This window comes from Canis lupus, chromosome 15 (assembly GCF_048164855.1).
Source record: "Canis lupus baileyi chromosome 15, mCanLup2.hap1, whole genome shotgun sequence".
NCBI lineage: Eukaryota > Metazoa > Chordata > Mammalia > Carnivora > Canidae > Canis > Canis lupus.
The window spans coordinates 5,387,647-5,407,414 of NC_132852.1; the positions used below are offsets into that span (position 1 = coordinate 5,387,647).

Here is a 19,768-nt window from a genome sequence, read left to right on the forward strand (position 1 = left end):
GTCTTCCCAGAAGTTGCTTACCCAGGCCTCAGATAAAACTAACTGCCTTTGAGAATCTAAATGTATTTAGGCCTCATACCCTGTTCTTTCTGTTTTTTTTTTTCTCCTGTTTCCTTGCAAAATTAACAGTGGTGTGTATAGTGTCTTCCTCTGCTTCTCGACTTACAGAAACATCCTCTACCACCTTCAGCCTGCTGGGATTTCTCTTAATGAGGAGACCATGACCTCTTAGACATGTGTTGGTCACCATGCTCTTTGTAAAGACTCCAGGGGCACCCTCGGCAATCTATGGTTGGTATCTCTTGTTACCTCGATACATCGCAAGCATTTCACAATGTGGTCTGTCTCCTCCTTCATTCCTGTCTCCTCTGCCCTTGAAGATAGAAGTCTTCCAGCTACTTTCTTTCTCTTCTTCCCTGTTGTCCTATGTTCTCCCTTTCCTGCGATTGCACACACCCTGGATTCATCCATCTTCATATTACACATGTCTCTAAGCAATTCCAGGAGCTCCTGTGGTTTCAGCCTCTCCTGTTGATGTGGCATTATCTCCTCACCAGCCTTTCCAGGCTCCAAGCCTCCATTCTCTACTCCACTCCACGGCAGTGCATGGATGCCCTGCACACTGCATCTTCCAGACCTTGAGGCCAGTTGCTTCCCATTAGCCCCTTTAATGCAAGACATTGGCAGTAGACAGGAAAATAAGATGAAGGGTGAAGACAGTCCCTTTCATTTCCAGCTCTGGCCAGCAGCACCCCAACAGCAACAGATGGTTGGCTCCAGGCTCCAACTCCTTTTGGCTTTCTCAGCAGCCTTGCAATAACCCTTGAAGGAACTAACAGCACCCAGCACCCATAAAGGCATGGCTGGGCCACAACCTGTTTTGCTGTGTACCCTGGTTCTCCATGGCCCCTGTTTGGCCGTATCTTCTCCTCAAAAGTCTGAACATTGGCTGCAGGATGTCTCCACCCCACTTGTCTGGGCCCCAGCCATGGAGCACTCCTTCCTTAAAGTCTTAAGCATCATTCATGAGCTGTTCTTGACTTAGAGGTCTGAGCACCAGCTGTGCTGTGTCCCATACTCACACATCCAGCCTCCAGCTGTAGGTAGCTAACACCAGGATTTCGGACCCCTGCCGCTGATAGCGCCTTTCCCATTTCCTCCTCTGGGCCCGTAGTTATTAAACTCTGTGGACATTTGACCATCTGCTACCTGTGTAAGCAATCCTTTGCATTAAATTTCGTGTTCTGAATACCCAGCATGATTTTTGTTGACCTAAATGAGCTTTGTCTGATAAAAATCCTACACTGTATTTCCGACTTCAACTTCATGCTAAAGTTTTACAGGGCATTGGTCTTCCCTAACTGGATCTCTGATGGGCACCCACAAATAACTAGTTTTTATTGCACTTTATCCCTTCCTTTCCAAAACTGATCTTCATTTACTGTTCTAGATCTTAGTAAATATTGTTACCACTTACTCAGGCACTCAAGTTAAAAATGACTTCCTCAGGCTTCTTGTCCCTTACAAATCACACAATTCCCTCACAGCATAAATGTACATAGATTATTCCCCAGTATGTGCAAATTGTGCCATACCTTTTCCTCCCTTCTCTCTCCTCACTAACATTGTTCTCATTTACCAAGAATTAGGGATTGGATATGGTTCTACATTTCATGCTACATATTATGCATATATGCACACACGCATACACACCCACAGACCGGGTTTCTTGTTCAATCATAAAAACTAAGGATAAGTGTCACACTCAGATTTACAAGAATTCTTAGAATATTAAAATGTTAGAGCTAGAAGTGGCCTTGGAGGTAATATAAATCAGTGTTTCTAGAGCCAAATGGATTCTAGTCACCTAGGGATGCTTGGGTGGCTCAATGGTTGAGCATCTGCCTTTGACTCAGATCATGATCCCGGGGTCCTGGGATCAAGTTCCACATCGGGCTCCCCAGAGGAAGCCTGCTTCCCCCTCTGCCTGTGTCTCTGCATCTCTCTCGGTGTCTATCATGAATAAATAAAAAAAAATCTTTTTTAGAAAGTTGATTCTAGTCACCTAGAATATTTTTGAAAATCAGAGGTCTGTTCCTGACTCTCACACTTTCATATTCAGAATTCTTAAGTTAAGAATCTGAATTTTTAAAACCACATGTCCGATCAAATCTCCTGCATAGTGATGTTTGGCAACTATAGATCACCGACCAGAGGAGCATCTGAGATTTGAAAGTGCCCTGGTTCTGTGTCCCACACTTCCAGTTAGAAGCCAGAGTGGAGCTTCAGAACTCAAATCTAGAAGTTCTGTCTTTCAGCCCAGTGGTATTTCACTGTCCTGCACTTTTTGAAAAGGAGATATTGAGAGGAACATAACAAATGGCTCACCTCCTTGCTCGGGAAAGAGAAGTTCAGACTTTATAGATAGATTTACTTATTTGTTTGTTTGTTTGTTTGTTTGTTTGTTTTTCAATTGAGAGAGAGCTGGTATACACAAGTGGGAAGGCAGGGGCAGAGAGAGAAGCAGACTCCCTGCTGAGCAAAACGGGGCTGGATCCCTGGACTCCAGGATCATGACCTGAGCCAAACGCAGATGCTTAACCGTTTGAGCCACCCAGGTGCCCTAGAACCTCAGACTTTCATTGGAAAATACATGTCCAGCAAAGTAACATAGAACATGGCAGTTTCCACAGCCTGATGGGAAGCCTGTGGGAGCTCAGAACAGAATGACTGAGTTTCACTTTAGTTAGCAGAGTCTGAAACAAGTTCTCAGACAAAATACCCTGTCCTCGTTCAAACCAACTTCTTGTCAATCTAGTCAAAATCACTTTAACTGACCTGAAAGATTGCTGTTCCATTTTATTGCCAAAGTGTCCGTAGCTTATGTTCCCATTTGACAATTACTTCCATTCAAAACTGCCCACTTCCATGAGCATCCAAAATAACAAGGACTCTCTGTCCTCCCTTGAAGGCCGTTCTGCTACCATAGGACACCCCTGTCCTCAGATACCTGTAGGGAGGTATTAAAATGTCCTCCTGATGCAGGGACATTCTACTAGTCCTGGTGAGTGCGGACTGAAATGAAGTCATTTTCCACCTGTCTGTATGGACACCACCACCCATGAGAACCATTACTATCTTCGTGCAAATCTATTCTTTTTTGAACCAAGTCTCCTCAGATAACAAAACAAGTTTATAAAAGACTTATTCAGTTTGAGAAACTGAGCACTTGAGAGAATCCTACACATAGGCCAAAGACTCCACGACCTACACTACCTACATCCCACTACGTCCTATGGGATAGTCAGTGTTTGAGAGACCATAGTTCCCTGGTACCTGAATGCTCCCTCCTGATTGTGTGCATCACATCCTAGGTCTGGTAAGATGGACTTGGATGAACTGCAGTCAGGGGCTTTCCAGGTGTTTAGAACCATCTGTACTTCATCAGTGAAACAGAACAGGAGATGGGTAACAGAAAATGGGGCATTTTCCTAACAGTGTTTTTTGTCTCCAAACCTCCTCTGCTTATATTCTCCAAGAGTTAGTGACTTTCAGATAATAGCATGACAGAGCCATGATACAGCTCAGGGGCCCAGGCAATGGGAAATGATAAGGATCTACTTATAGGAAAACTGAGTCTAAGAAAATTAGCTCCATACAACTGATCTTTGGGGCTTAAGTCATTTTTTATGGCTTTATTCCACCCTTGGCTCCCCCTGTTACCTTTCAACTCTGGTCTTCTCAAATGGATTCCTCCTGAGATTCCAGCTGACTCCCAAACCGAATGTGCCCTTCTACATTTAGGGTAGAAACAGGAACTAGAGGTCTTAACCATCCTGTCCAACCATGCCTTACCATAGCCTGCATCAGACTCCCTGCTTTTGACCAAGGAAAGAACTGGAAGTATAAAAGAGAACAGCCAGTATCTAAAAGTCCTGGCCAAGTATATTCAAGGAGGAATAGGCGATATTATTACACTTGAGGTAGGATATTTATTCATTTGTTTTGATGAACAGAAACCTAGGGTTTGCTGAAATGTATGAAGTAGACACAGAGGTGACAACAGTGCTTAATTACCAATGGTAGTAACTCAAAATGGGGGAAGAGTAATGATGACGGTGGTCCTGGAGTTTTTTATTAACACACATTGCAGACTTATGGACAAATGGGGCACACTCTCTAGTCTCAAGGAACCTACTAGATCTTCAATGAAACAATTATGTATACTTCACTTCTATATTTTCTCCATATATAATTTTACTAAGCAAAGTTATTTGCTTTTAAAGAACCAAGGCCAATTGTGAAAACTGCAGCAAAGTATTTTCATCAAATGAGACAATGAAGTATGTAAGAAACATAGAGAATCCATAGGGGTTTCTCCAGTGAGATACCACCATACGACTATTAAAATGACTCATTGTAGGTTTTAGGCCTCCAAACCTGTAAAAAAAAAAAAAGAAAGAAAGAAATATTTTCTGTTGTTTTTAGTTACTAAGTGTATGGTAATTCATTACAGTGACAATAGGAAACTAGTGGAAAACTCAAGAGAACACTCTGGTGGGAATCCCAGGATGAGAGCCAAGAGACATCTCCATGCGACAGGGAGCAACATGCACAGCTGGCAACAATATTGGTTGTGACACCTCAGAAATCTCTGAGACAGAGTTCTACAAGATGATGAGATTGATGGACATACCTGATCAGACTGAACTTTTTAAGAGGGTCGAACAAAAGGCAGAGAGCTTAGGATTGAAACACAGAAAAGGGGGAAACAAAATCAGATATATTAAAAAAGAGAAAAGAATGAGCCCTGGGGAGAATGTCACGTCGAGCAGGACAGGAACTCTGTAGCGCTCTCTAAACAGCACCACTTCCAAAGCAAGCACTGACCACGGCTGTGCCTGAACACCCAGGGGATAAGGCTGGGGGCAGGGGTGAGGGGTGGGGAGATGTGCTTGTCTACTCTGACAGTTGGGGTTGGTGGTCCCTATTCATGGAGCTCAGGTTCCCTCCCCAAGAAGCTCTCCCTTCTCCTTTTATCTGTTCCATCTCTACTCCATCCTCATTTCAGGGAGTTAACTGAGCTATGCCTGGTTTTCCCTCTGAACGCCTCCTAGAAACCCTCTCCACATAGCAAGCTGCGGCCATTTCCGGGCATCCTTGGTCCACCAGAACCTCCACAAAGTTTTTAAAGAACACTTGGGGGCCCAGGGATCACTCGCCTCTGTGAAGATGATGGAGAAAGTTATCCTGAACTGAAGCATCCTCAGAATTATCTGCTTCAGCTCAGACCCTGAGAACTGATAGTGTCAAAACTTGAAATCCAACCAGGCTTCCCATGACCTAACTGAATCTCTAATAAAACTTTATGAGAGCTCCTGTAGGTCCAGATACCTCCTGTGATGAGCGGGAAGACATAGGGATTTTGTTCTTGGATGGCCAGAGTCGTCAAATGTTTTCGAGTCTACTTGGGAACCAAGGAGCAGCTCTTGTCTTCCTGGAGAGGTTTCAGCTGACACCTGCCCAAATATCCTTAGAATTTTGTACTTCAGCTCAGCGTCAGGGAACCACTATTGGGCAATCTCAGCCAGGCTGAGTCCCTGGATATGTTTAAAGTCCTCTCGTTGTTCCAAAAAAGGGGAACTTGCCTTTTGAAGGCACCGGGTGGTGACTGCCCACCTACTCCAGCAACTTCAGCACTTCCTGGGTTCACCCAAAGGCAATATGAAACTCAGATTCTTGCCTTTGTCACCCCTGCTGGTCTGGTTGACAGAGGCTCACACTCCAACAGCCCAGAGCCTCTATATGCAAATATGGTTACCTGGACCTCCAGTGGTTGGATGGAAGAGGTGGAAGAAGGGCAATGGGATGCTAAGGCTAAGAAAATGCTGGGGTTTAGTGGGAGTCATAGCATGGTTCATGGACCCTGGCTGTGAGTCTGGCTCCTGCCTTCTCTGCATGCACCCTGGGCTGGCCAAATACTTGAAATCTGATGGGTATCATGTGGCTGGCCAGCCCCAGACAGCCCCCCTTCCACCTCCATTCTTTAAAGCTCCCCCACTGGGATGTGCACACAAGTTCCCAAGATCCCCCATTACCTGGACCTAGTTGGTTTGACTTTCTATGCCACAGGCTACCTGTTTTGGCCTTATGAAATAATTTTCTTGATCAGAACATGGGGCTCAGAGCCTGAGATACCCCAGGAAGAAGGTCCTGATATCTTGTGATTTGACAAGGAATTTGAGAAATATGTACCGGAATCTCCCAACTTCTTAGGTTTGTTGTAGGAGACTTGGCAGTATTAATTGCTTTAATAGCGTTAAAGTCACTGTGATCGTCCTCCAATCATTACATTGCTCTTGATTATTACTTTTACTATTATGTCTCTTATTATGGATTGTTCATGGGTGGTTGTTATAAAACACTGACTACATTTTCTATTCAAGAGGAGGGTCTGATATTTGGAGACCATTTCTGATTGTTCCCCAGAAGACTTTTACACAACGAGGCTACAGTTCTCCCACTCCACTGCTTGGTTTCCTTTCATGCGGAAACCCTCTCAGCATGTTCCACATTCCTCTCCTGAGGCATATACCCTCCATGAGGGCAGGGAAGCCAAGTGGATAATGTCCCCAGGTTGGCAGATCCTAGAAAAATGTACACGTTCCGTCCAGAGATCAGCACCATTCCCTGTAGACCTGGGAGAGTCACACAACCCTCCTTGCCTCACTAGAGCCCGCATAAAATTTCTAATGTCATTTGGGTGCCCTGCAACTGCTCTTGCAATCCAAAAATACTGGAAAACAAATTAGCAGGGGCCTGAGTACCCTCAAAATTTTGCCGTGGCCCGGCGGCAGGAGTGACCTGATGTCCTGTGTCCTCCCGTCCTCTGCCTTTCCCAGGGGAGCACCGGATCCTGGGCTGTGTCCCCCGGTGCCCTGGGCTCCGAGCCTGCCACACTGTGATTGACCTAAGTACAATGTAGCATTTAAAACCATCAGAGTCAATTTTGTGTGAAGTTAACTTATCCTTTATTACAATAAAACTCATAAGCCATTATACAGGTTAAAGGTTAAAGAAAAATGGAAAATATAGAAACAGTGAAATGCCAGGGGAGGGCAAGCCTCCGTTGGGCTGCAGCCACCACGAGCCCTGCGTTGGGAGCTGGGGCGAGCTCAGGGGTCGAAGCCAGTTGTTCCAGATGCAGGTGGCGGCTCTGGCACTCTGGGGACCCCGATTGCAGGTGCCGGGGCCTGCTCCTCCTCTGGGGTGGCCGCGGGTGCAGGGGGCTCCTCCAGGGCTGAGCAGTGAACTAGAGCAGTGACCACTATCTGCAGGGGCTTCACCTCCCCAGCGGGCGCTTCAGCGCGGGCCGAGCCCTCAGCTCCAGCAGCCAGGACGGCCTGGATCCCCGCAGGCCCCGACGGGGCAGCAGTCCCCACGGTCAGAGCTGGGACGCGCTCCTGAGCTGCTTCAGGGTGTTTTCCTTGGGCTGAAGCTGTAGCTCCAGGAAGGCAAAGTATCCCCATTAGGACGGACGTTCCACGTGCCTCCCAAGTCAAGACCACTCTTCCCACTGCTCCACGTGCGTGAGGGCATGAGCCCTGGGAGGTGTCCCCAGGCTGCAGCCCGTGGGGTGAAGTGTGAGCCCACCCCCTGCTCCCAGCCCAGCTGCATGGAGGCTGGATCGGCGGGGCCCACCCTGTCCCCAGCTCAGTCACCCCCAGGCCTCCTCACCCCCAGCCTCTGGCTCCACTGTATGGAGGCGTCTGAATTGCTGGAGGTTATGCCGGGCACGGAGTTCCACGTCTGAACCTGGCATGTGCTGTCTTACGAATTGCAGAATTTTCATAAGGGAGGGAAATTCGGGGAGCTGACAAAAGTCGTCCCCATAATAATCCAGCCATATTTCCAGCATGCAGGAGATGGCCCTATGGAGGGACAGGCGGGCACAGGTGTCAGAAGACAGGGCTCTGTCACATGCAGGTGTCCCGGGGAAGCCGTGCAGGACCCGGGGACCCGGCCTCCCGTGCGGGGTGTCAGAGGCAGTCCTGCTCCTTGTGCCCCTGCCACCTGGCGGACCTGCCTGCCACAGGCCTGCTCCCTGAGGAGGGGCTGATATGCAGCCTCTGTTCTGGGGAGCCCACGCCCAGCGGGGTGACCATCACCGTCTCTCCTGGGGAAGCGGGACTCCCTCCTCAGCCTGGTCCCTGCCCACCTGCCCCTTGAGTCCACCGGCAGGCGTCCGGGGACTGGGGGCGTCTGGCCTGTCATTGCCCTCACTGCACACACTGTCGCTCTGGGAAGCTCCAAGGCAGGAGGGCTCGGGCTCTGTGTCCTGCCAGACCTTGCCAGGAGCCGCCCAGGACCGCCACCTTCCCTCCTGTGGCTCTGGCCTGCCTCCCTCCAGAGGGGCCCCCGGGGGTGTCCTTCCACTGACTCTAATCTCTCATCTCCCACAGGGTGGGGGCCGCCTGGTCTGGAGGCCTCACCAGCCCTCCTGAGCACCTGCTGTGCCCCCTGGTCCAGGTGCCACCAGATTGGGGAGTGCGATGCTCCCCACCCCCTCTGCTCTGGGCCCCAGGTGTGGGGCAGAGAGAGGGTTGGGGGGCATGGAGAAGTTCTCCTTAGGGGTCCCAGTGTCTCCCACCAAGACCGCACCCCATCCTGGCTCTCCTGCCCTCTTTTCCAGAAGGGGCCTTAGACCTTTACTCTGTCACAGGAATTGCAGATGTGTGAGGTGAGGGTGCAGCCGCCCCCCCGCCCCACAGCCCCTTCGCTGCCCTCCTGGAGAGGGAAGGCCCTCCTGCAGGATCCGGAGTCACTCACAGTTTCCAACGCTGGACCGTGTCGTCGTCACCACATGCAGCTACGATGTACCCATATCTAGAGGAGGGCGGGGGCATCCCATGAATCGTCCTGTGGACGTGACCTCTCATAATGGGGGCTGTCACCCTCTGACCCCTGACTAGGCCGGAGCCCCGGGGGCCGTCAGCTCTGGGCGTGGGGCCACGGGCAGCTCCCGGAGAAGCGCCCGCACCTGCTGGGGCCTCCTGAAGGCTTGAGCATGAAAGGGCTCGGCGAGGCCCATGGCCCATAACCGAGTGGGCCCGGGGTGCCCCGGGGTCCCCCGGTCTGGTTGCCCGAGGACACAGACCCCCGATAGACTCTCAAACCTCCCTTTCAAATGGGAAACAGGCCGCTCAGGACCCTGGTGACGGGGTGGAGGAGGCCCAGGCCTCATGATGGGGGAGGAAGACAGCTGCTGAGCACAGGCACAGACCCTCTGGCTGACCCGCCACAGGCCAGGCCCCGGGGCTGCCCTCCAGGACCCCGCTAGGCCCTGGGGGACCCTGCTCCAGGCGGGGGAGCAGCCCGAGGCCGGGAAGCTCACACTATCCCCAGCCTCCCCAGCAGCAGGTGGCCCAACCCTGGGCTGCGGAGGGGCAGGTGCTCACTCGGTGAACAGCAGGTCCAGCACCTCCTCCGTGGTGGCGAATCCACGATAGTCGTCTAAGAAGCTGCAAATGGAGATGACGTCCCTGCGCTGCAAGGCGAGCAGCAGTTGTCGGTCTTCGTGCCCTAGCAGCTCCGTCCGGGTGAGCTTCTTCGGGACAATCTGATGCCCTTTCCTGGCCGCGGCCCCAGCACCCTGAGGTGGGACAGAGGGGACGTGCAGCCTGCAGGGATCCGCCGGGAGGCCTGGGATCCCGCCCCGGCAGGCCCTGCGCTGGGGCCCCGTGGGCTTGAGGAGCTGGGGCTCCCTCTCCCGCTCAAGCTCCCTGCCTGTCTCTTACACAAACAGGACCAACTATGCAATAAAGAAACAATCTCAGAGGATAAATGTTCAAAATATTTGGATCAATACGAGGACCTCCAGAGACACAGAGAGAGAGACCGAGAGAGGCAGCCACACAGACGGAGGGAGAAGCAGCCCGTGCAGGGAGCCCAGGCAGGGCTCGATCCCGGGCCTCAGAGATCAGGCCTGGTGGAAGGCAGGCGCTAACCGCCGGGCGACCAGGCCTCCCCTGAGGGCTCTATTCTGATGTTCCCACACATCTGTGCGCAGGGACTCTGCATCTGGCCCAGGCAGGGGCAGGGCCATGGGGGCAGGTGTGGGGAGGGGGGATCCAGACTCATGTGGGAGCAGGAGTGTCGGGGGGCCCAGGGGGTAGCAGGCTGGCTTCTGGGACCCGGTGCCCTTCCTGCCGCATCAGGGCCCGGGTGTCGGGGGTCCCAGCCCCTGCACTCACCCTGAGCCCGCGCTGGCCTCTGTTAGCTGCGCAGGGCACCTCCCTGCTCCTGGAGGTGTTGGGGCAGACGACCCCTTCCTCCCGCTCGCGCCCCACGTCCCGGGTGGAGCTCTGTGGAGACAGTGCCCGGCAGCCAGGCAGGAGGCCTCAGCGCCTGGTCTGGCCCCCTCGCCTGGGCTGCACCCCCAGCTGCCTCCACCCAGACACCCCACAGTGCAGGCGGCACCCACCGCCCCTGGAGAGAGGAAAGGGATGTGGCTGCAGGGCCTCGGGGTGACTCCGGGGGGGGTAGAGGACCTCAGGAACCCTGTTTCCCCCCTGCCCACTGTGACATCAGGGTGACCCTGAAGGGATCCCCGGGGAATGTGCCGCCCTGCAGCGTCCCCCAGCCTGCATGGGACCTGCCCACACATTCCTGGTACCCTGAAACTGAGGAGGAGGGGATGAGGCTCCCAGGATGGTGGCACAGGGGGCCTGGCCTGGCCTGCGCTGTGTTACCTGACGGCGCCTCCGGATCACCGCCCTGACGCCTTGGTATCTATCCTGGAGCCAATGCCTACAGCATTGGAACAAGCGGCTCCCCCGGGGTACCTGGGAGCCAGAGCCCCGAGAGGTGGGCCGGCAGCAAGAGAACATCCTCCATTAGCAGATGTCTCCAGCCAACTGAGCCTGAGCTGGGGCGCACTGGATGTGGGTGCCTGGTTACGGGGGTTCCAAGTTCTGTTGGGCTCTGTGACACGGAAGTGACCTCACTCCCTGGGACCCCCTCCCTGACCCACTCCTGGAGGAAGCTGCAGGGGCAGTGCTCGTGCTGCCAATGCTTCCCCCCTCCCTGCAGGCGATGGCCTGTGCACACAGGGACACGACCGCAGCCCTGTCCACAGGCCCCAGGGAAGGACTGTGTGCACCCAGGACCCCAGCCTGGACACACGCCTGGGTTCAGACATGACTGTCCAGTCTTCCCCGGTTTGACACCAACAAGCCGTTGTGCCCATGGGGATGGTCGGCGTCTTGACTGTGGGACAGGGAGTATCCTAGCGGGTGCTTCCCCCAGATGTCCCCAGGCCACTGTGGCCTCATGTCTATGACCTTGGAGGCGGGTGTCACCTGCAGGACATACCTCCACCCACACGTTCTTCCTTGGTGTGTACATGCGTCCAGGTCCACGAGGTCCTCTGTGCACACACGTGGGCACCGGTACCCTCATTCTGGAGGCCCAGAAGGTGACAGTCCCCTTGGGCAGGGATGGGCAACAGCTTCCCAGGATCCTAGGCTCCTGAATCCAAGGCAAACCCTGCAGAAGGTGTCGTCTGGTCTCCTGTTGTGATTCTGAGTCTCGGGTTGTGGATTTGCTCCCGAATGGGACCCTCTGTGCCCTGTGACCCTGGGTCAGGTGTTCAAAACTGCAGCTATTTCAGAGAACCGATCTATTCCTCAACTTTCGATTCATGAGTTACACATCCAAGAAGACTGACTCCACACAAATTATTCCAAATTTAATGATATCTATGCTGACACGCATGTTCACTATCTCATGTGCTATTTAGAAGAGTCCAGAAGGGGGTGGTTGTCCTATGTCTTCTGGAACGCTTGCTTTCACAGAACTGAAGCTCCAGTGCAGCTCGTGTGCTGACTGTGTCACAGCGATGGGGAAGGCTATGGGCCATGGGGCAAGCGCTCAGGAGGACAAAGGATCAGGCTCTGGGCCAGGCCACGTGCAGACATGTTCATGACCAGGTTAATGGAGGACATTGTGGTGTTTGTCCAAACGGGGGCTCCTGTGTTTCCTTTTTCTCTTCTCTTGGACATGGAGCTATTCACCAGGAAGCAGCAGCCTTGCAGGCAGGACTTTCTAGGAAAGAGAGGAGTCAACATGCCTGTGCCAATGTCATTTTCAATGGATTTATTCACAGGCTAAGTCATTTGAAAACACGAGACAGTTACGTTTAAAAACTACCATGTACTGGGCCAAGACAGTCCTGCCTTAGTAGTTTCTGTGAAATCAGGTGCAGAGCGGCAGGAAAGTCATCTCATCTCCTATTATGTGAAAGTGAATATGTGCATTGTGAGGAATGAGAAATTTCTAGGTGTAGGATGGAGAGATGATGGAGGAGAGATGGATGACAGGGAAGCTCGTCAGCGATAGATGGACACACAGTCGATGGAGAAATAGATAGGGAGTAACATTGCTCTTGAGAGCTATTCCTCAGCCCTCCTTCCCTGCTTGGAAGGTCCTGGCCAGGGGTGAAGCAGGAGGACCCATTACTCGCAGGGCAATATTATCAGAAACTTCCTGGCACTTACAGGGTCACAACCTGATCTACTCTTTTCCAAACCAATATTGACCTCCCAGTAGGGCCTCCAGGCTTCCAATGAAAGCCATGGTTTCCCCAGGTGCAGGGGCTGCACAGGGGATGAGCAAGGACTGCGGAGCATTGGAAGCACAGCACAGGAAAGATTTTTCTCCTTTCCTCAGCAGGCAGTGTCCAGCTGTGGCAACATTAGAGTTGCAAGGTGGGAACCACGTCCCCAGACCTTCTGTCAATACTCATCGTGCCTCTGCAGCTCTAGCAAATGCACACGCTGCAGCCCAAAGTGTGGAGCTGCACACCTGCCAGCCTGAGCAGCTGCACAAAGTGGGGTCCTTTGGAAGCCTAGGAACAACTTGGGCTGGCCAGCGTCGCCCTCTGCTGGTCTGAGCTCACGGTGCAAGGCTCCTTCCTGTGACCTCCCCTATGCAATGGGAATAGGTGGGTGGACTTGCTCAGGTGTGGATAGCACAGGTGGGAGAAGGTCATCCGGGAGGTGCTGGCCACATCGTGCAGGGAGCTGAATGGATGATTCTGTAGGTTTTCATAGTGTGGGTGTGTGAGCGTGTGTGTGTGTGTGTGTGTCTGAATGCAGATGTTAATCCAGCAGAGGTTTGGATACAGAAATTTATACACATTGACTTGCATATGTGGATTTTTCTGTGGCTTTTTCCTTCATCATTCATGTGTCCTGCCCTATTGCCATTTCACTTAAGATTCCTGTCAGTTCACATCAAATCAACAATAAAAGACACTTCATTGGATGTAGTCATTCAAAATCTAACTCCACTTTGTGAATTTAAACCCTTTAATTCCAAAAATACTTGTCAGTCTTCATTCATCTAGAATTCCTGGATCCAGGGCTGTAGAGGATGGTTGGTTTTCCAAAGTGGCTCCGGCCAGAATGACTGACACAGGATTTCAGGGCACAGAGGGAACTATTTAGGAGGAGATCCACAGCCCAGGCTCAGAGTCACAACTCGACTTAGACATGATTGTTGTCGGAGAGAGAAAATTTCAGGAAGAGTGACAGGTCACTCATCACTAGAATTTTCAGGGTAGTTGGGGCTTTGGAGGACAGGGGTGTGGGATGGGCAAGGTCTGCTCTTCCTCCAGGTAGACCCTCTTTCCTGAAACAAACCCCCAACACACACAGATACTCAAAGAATACACACATTCATACATAAAGGAATGATTATAAATGCTGTCTTAGAAAGTCAAATGGTTTTCCACATGTATTCATACCTCATTAGGTCTGGTGTCAATGTATTTTAACTTTTTGAAGCAAGTGACACATATTTATTTTACGTTATAAAAGAGAAGAGGATACTTTCTCTACATGTGTGTGGATTCCTCAGGATAGGAAAACCACCAGCTATGCCTGAGCATCCTCTATTAAATAAGCAAAGGTAGAGTCATCAGATCCTGCTACATCAGTTAAACAACAGTTGAGCAAGAAGCGTATTCTATATCCGATTTGAAAATTCCCAAATAGGATTCGGTGCATTTAACAGAAATTAGGAGGACGGTGGGCGTTCCGGCTTCCGATAAATGCATCCGTATCTACTGTTGGATTTGAAATAAGGTATTGTCATCCTCTAACCCTGTTCCTCTGCACATCATAAACTCAAAATTGATTCATCACAATACTTGTATTTTCATAATTACTTACTGAATATATTAGGCTTTGTGTATGTACCAACTCCCCGAGGAACCTGAGATAATTGATTATTGTTATCGCAAGAATAAATATATTTAAAAATTCAGTGAGCTCAACTGTGTAAAACACTGGCAAAATTACAATTGCAAAGAAATAAGATAGTGAAGGGGCAAGATTGTCGAAAACTGGGGACCTCCGCTCAGCTGGATCCTTGATGGTAGGTAGATGCTATCCGATCGTTGTGAAAAGGTAGGAATCCCACCTGACGTTTAATAAAAGAATTGCTGGAACTCTTCAGTAGAAAAGCGACCACCCTCTGCAAGGTGGGAGATGCGAGACGTGAATCCAAAGTGATATATCAGAAGGTGAATGGCAGGGCGGGCAGTTTACGCACCCCAGAATCGGGAAAGGGAAGGGCCACAGAGCCCACATTTCAATCTGCCTTAGCAATCTGATCCGGTGAGACACAACCTTGCCTGAAATGAGCTCAGGTGGTGAAATGGGCAGACACTACTCTGGACACAGTGTCTCAGAATTCTCAGAGTCCCAGAAAGAATGGGGGTGCCCACGGGGGTGGAGTTCCCAAGCCTTGGGGTGTGGACACTGGTCATGGCCAACAAGAGTGCAAGGTGCCTCACAGCTCAGTTGGCCCTAAAACTGGAACCACTTTGCCTAATCGGCTGACCACTCTCCACATGGGAATCCTGCAAAGGACAGGGAAGTGGGGACCCTGCCCCTTCCCCTGGGATAGGCAGAGAGTGTAGGTGCACCACCGGGGGACAGCTCTCAGTGCAGAGACCCTGGAAGGAACAGTAACAGGGCAACCCTCTCTCTTCTGGCAGACTGGTCTGGGCACCCACCACAGGCATCTGCAGCATCTGGCACACCCCAGTGACTCCTGCTTGGCCCTGAGTGCTTACTGAAGAGCGGGACCCTGATCTTTCTGCTCTCAGGCTGGAGATCAGATTCCAGCCATTTCGTGTTGGTCTCCTAAAGAGGCACAGGGGGCTTTCAGGGAACAAAGCCACGCAGGAAAACCAGAAAGAGCTCACAGTGAGTCCAGCCCCGAGGCAAGGGGACGTGTAAGCCGGACCAGGAACAGACCCTGAGCATCAGTGCAGCAGGCCCCTCCCCCGGGAGATCAGCTCCCAAGATGCCATGAACACCATGTGTATGGACATCAAAGGGCTGCGTATTCCAGGTGTGGGACAACACAGTATAGAGAATTTGACTGTTCATCTAATGATTCCTATATCTGCAGTTTAAAATTCCGTGATGCTTTTTTGTCTTTTTCCCCTTTTCCACTGGTTTCGTGTTTTCTCAACTCTTTGATTTTAAGACATTTGGTAACTTCAATTTTTTACACTCATATTTTATAGATACATTCTTTATGTTTGGTTCTTGTCACTGGAATGAATTTTATTGTTCTCCATATATAAGTTTTGCTTCTTGACAATTTGAGATTTAGTGTCTCAGGCTCATGGTATATCCATAACCTATGCCAGCTTGTCCAGATAACTCTGTCTTCCTCCATATCTGGATGAGAGTGGATTTTCCATTGGGAAGATAGATTTGGTCTGCTTTGCTTTGGTTTGGTGTTTTGATGGCAGGGAAGCAAAGACACGTGAGGTGACTAGAGGGGAGAGCACAGGCCTGCTCAGACCTTCTTCCGCTAGCCTTTCTCCCTGGTCTCCCTGGGCACATGGACCAAATCCCCTTCAAGCACATGAAGTGCCAGTTCTGCTGGAGAGCCCAGCCTGAAGACCCTTTGCTCAAGCCTGCCTGCATCCTCACCCCTGTGCCCTACACACCTGCAGGTCCAAGGATCCTTAGGCTACTTCACTAGCTCCAATCCCGACATCCCCTGTGAGAATAGGCCTTCCTACCCTTGGACCCCTGGGATCCTCATAGGCTTCCAGAAAGTAGGGAATATTTCTGTTGTGGCATGCATCCCTTGAGTGCCCAGGAAGCTGCATTTTCCTCTGAAGCCATGAGGCAGCAATAGGGCAGCTTTCATGGAATGAGACAGGGGCCTGAGGCTCCAGGGACCAGAATCTGACCCGGGTCACATAATGATTGCATGAATGGGAGTTACTTAGGGCTTGAGGGTGGGAGAAGGATCCCACACCGTGGCTTCTCTACTGCCCTCTGACTTTTAAAAGCCTAGTGTGCACATCGAGGAGCTCCTCTACCCTCCATATGCACAGAGAGAGGGAACACCCTTGAACAGGAGCTCTGGAGTGAGGAAAGAGCAGTCAGTTGTTTTTCCTAAAAAAGAAATCCTCACGACACAACTATGGATGTGCTTTGGTTTGGTTTCGTTTGGGTTGGTTTGGTTTTGCTGAGTTTCATTTGGTTTGGTATCACATGGTGTTGTATTGTTTCCATTGGCCCACTTCAGAGATATGCCTGAGAACGAGGGACAGAGAGAGAAAGACAGACAGTCAGAGGGAACTACCCAGTCCTGGGTCCTGTGCTATTTGGACCATTACATGCCCACTAGTCAAACTTTGCCTTCTTAGGAAATCATCTGGAGAGAGATAAATCTCCATGCTCAGGCCTCTGAAAGGAAGCATCATTACCCAACATTGAAGTGGGTTTCAGGATATATAAAGAATGAAACTGTCAACTCATCCCATTACAGACCATGTGCGACCGCGGCCCCATGTGGAGCACATGGCACCCATACTGGATGCTCAGGGATCCACATTGCCTGGCTAGTACTTCACGCAGAACACTGGGTGTGCAGGAGACCCTCAATGTCTACGTATCCCCTGAACCTATCAAGGAGCATGAGAGGCAGCAGGCTGTGGACCCAGGATTCCCATGCAAAGGAGCTGAGCAAGTGCTGATTCCCCATATCAGTCCAGGAGGGGCCACGTCCGCAGGTCCGCAGTCACCCCCTCAGGGTGCTTGGGGTGGAGGATAATGTCCGAGGCCAGGAGCTGGCTCATTCGCTCTCAGTGTCTTCTGAGGATGAGGACACCTGTAGGTCACCGTGGAGGACACTCCAGGGGCCACAGACACAGGCTCCGTCCGACAGGTGGGGGGCAGGAGGGCCCTGAGCAGGGCCTGGCTTCTCGGGAGGAAGGAATGAGGGAGCTGCGAGGAACCGGGAGCTCCAGCAGCTTCTGTTCAATCTGGTGAAGACCATTCTCAGGGGCTGAGTGGGGGCCCGCGCAGAGGGCGGCCGTGGGGGCTCGGTGCACGGCTGCAGCGTTCCCAGGTGAGGTGTGGCAGGTGTGGGCTGGGGGCCCTTGCTTGGATGGAGGGCAGGTGTCTTCCTGGTCTGCGGGGGCTGGGCTGTGCATCCATGGGCACGTCTGCTTCCTGGAGGACACAGACTCCCCAATATCCCTAGAGGGGCTTCCTCAATGATCCTGCAGGTGTGCTGGGAGGGCCTCCATCACGGTTTTTTTCGGGAGTTCTGGGACCTGTCTAGGGGCATCTGGGCACATTTCTTGCCTGGAGTCTGGAGGGGCATTTGGGAATTGTCTGCCAATGCTTTGCTGACAGCGGGACGGGTGTTCTCCTCAGGATACTTGGGTGGTGCCTGGGTGTGTCCCAGCCCATGGCCCTTGGAGCCAGCCTGGGGACCCTCAAGGGAGACTCTGCAGGGCCTCTTGGCTCTCTGCTGCACAACCAGGCTGTCAGCCCTGACACAGGGTTGGCGAGCCGGCAGAGGGGTGTCAGTGATCGGCACTTGCTGGGCACCTCGAGGTCCACCAGGTGGGCTGAGGCTAACTTTAGGGCTTCTGAGATCAGAGGTGGAATGGGACGGGAGTCTTATGTCAGGGGGCTGAGTACGTGGTTCCATCAGCAGGGCAGGCTCAGGGATAGAAGGCCTCCTGGTGGTGTAGACGGGCATCGGCATGTGTGGACACTGTGGGAAAAGAGAACACACAGGACTCCATGAGTTTGGCCCCGGCACCAAGGCAAAATGAACATTCAGGAAAGAAAGAAAGAAACCAACAAATGGCCAGGACCCTAGTAACCACCCCCTCCCCCGGAACAGGGAAAGAAAGAGTTGGGATCTGTTGACCTAGGAGTAGGGAATCTGGCTGCAGGGCTCGTCCAGAACAAAGGCCTGACAGGATGCTGTTGATGCCCTTGAGACATGGGGGGGACACGCAAAGTCCTGCCTCACAGCGATGCTTCCTCCATTGGACCAGCGCTTCCATCCTCTCTGCTCATGAGGAGATAGGAGTCCTGCTGCTGGAGAGTCATGGTGGGAGCTCCTGAGTGGGGATGGGCAGTGTGGGATGATGTGTCACAAAGGACAGCGGCCTGTTCTTCTCTGAGGTTGGTATGTGCTCCAGGAGTGCCCGCCAATGACCTTCACACGTCAAACAGCCAGTGTTCACACACATAGAAGGTGGGAGGCAACATCATGGGCACCAAGGGAAAACTGGGTGCAAATCCACCCTACTCAACTGCCACTGGTCAGAGAGGAAGTGGAGCCCCGCTTCCACCAGGAGGCCCATGGAGCCCAGGGAGTCCCCAAGGGCACAGCCCGGGAAGCAGCGCACACTCACCCTCACATAGTCACAAGATTCCGTGTCTTCCTTCCAGGTGCGCTTCTGCCCCTCCTGGGGTCTCCTGGGGAACCTGTGGAGCAGGCCCTTCCTCTGCTCGGCTTCTTGCCTGCACGAGAAATCAAAGCAGGGAAAGGAGTAGGAACTCCCTTCCCTGGCTTCCAGCCGGACACCTGCTTGGGGCTTGGGCCAACCTGGTCCTTTCCGTCCTCAGCCAATCTACGCCCACCTCTGCCCCTCGTCCTAACTACTGGGAGCTGAACAGGTCGTCCAGGCAGTTTCTTACATACAGAGTCTGAAAGGGTCTGCCTTGGCATGTGCCAAGCTCCATACATTCACTGGTGCAGGGACACTGCTCCAGCCACAAACCCCACACCAAATCAGCAGGGACAGCTCCATCACCCAAATGTGGCCCCTCTTAGCCTGGGAGCTCCTCTGGCTGCCTCGCCCAGCCTGGCTCTGCCCACAGCCGCCCTGCACACTGTGCATGCACACGGACTCGGGGTCTGTCGTATCAGCCCTGGCGTTTGGGTCACAAGCCCCATTCCTCACCTTCATTTCCCTACCTTCTCCCTCTCAGCCTGGTTCAACAGCCCAGCCTGGTGCCGCTGGTCCCGCTGACTCCCCAGCTCCACATTCTCCTTCAGCCTCCTGGAGCCCAAGGCAAGGGGAAGGAAGGTTGCACCCCAGTGTGTTACCGGGCATCTGGTGCTTGGTGCCTTGTGTTCAAGGTCCCGCAGTCTTGTACAGGTAAAATGAGGCATATAAACACTGGATTTAGGATATAGACTCTTGTAGGAAAGGGAGTTTCAAAGGAATGTTTCCCAAAAACATTAAACCAGTGAGAGAATTCCTGTTGTGGTGGACCCGGGCCACACCAAGGCAGAAACTGGTATTCATCAAAACATTCACAATCTTTGTAGATTGGAATCATAGTCCCGAGAGATAGAAGTGGAGAAGCCAAGCAATGGATGCCATATTCCCAAATAATTGGTTTCAGCTACAAACATT

At 52.0% G+C, this 19,768-nt stretch overlaps 1 long non-coding RNA gene across 1 annotated transcript; it reads right to left on the reverse strand.

Moving 5' to 3' along the window:
- Positions 1-7,007: 7,007 nt before the first annotated feature.
- LOC140605442 (uncharacterized) lies at positions 7,008-9,319 on the reverse strand. Its single transcript, XR_012008099.1, has 2 exons — positions 8,830-9,319; positions 7,008-7,931 (listed from the first exon to the last, which is right to left on the reverse strand). It is a non-coding gene; the product is annotated as an uncharacterized lncRNA (long non-coding RNA).
- Between the last annotated feature and the right edge of the window lie 10,449 nt (positions 9,320-19,768).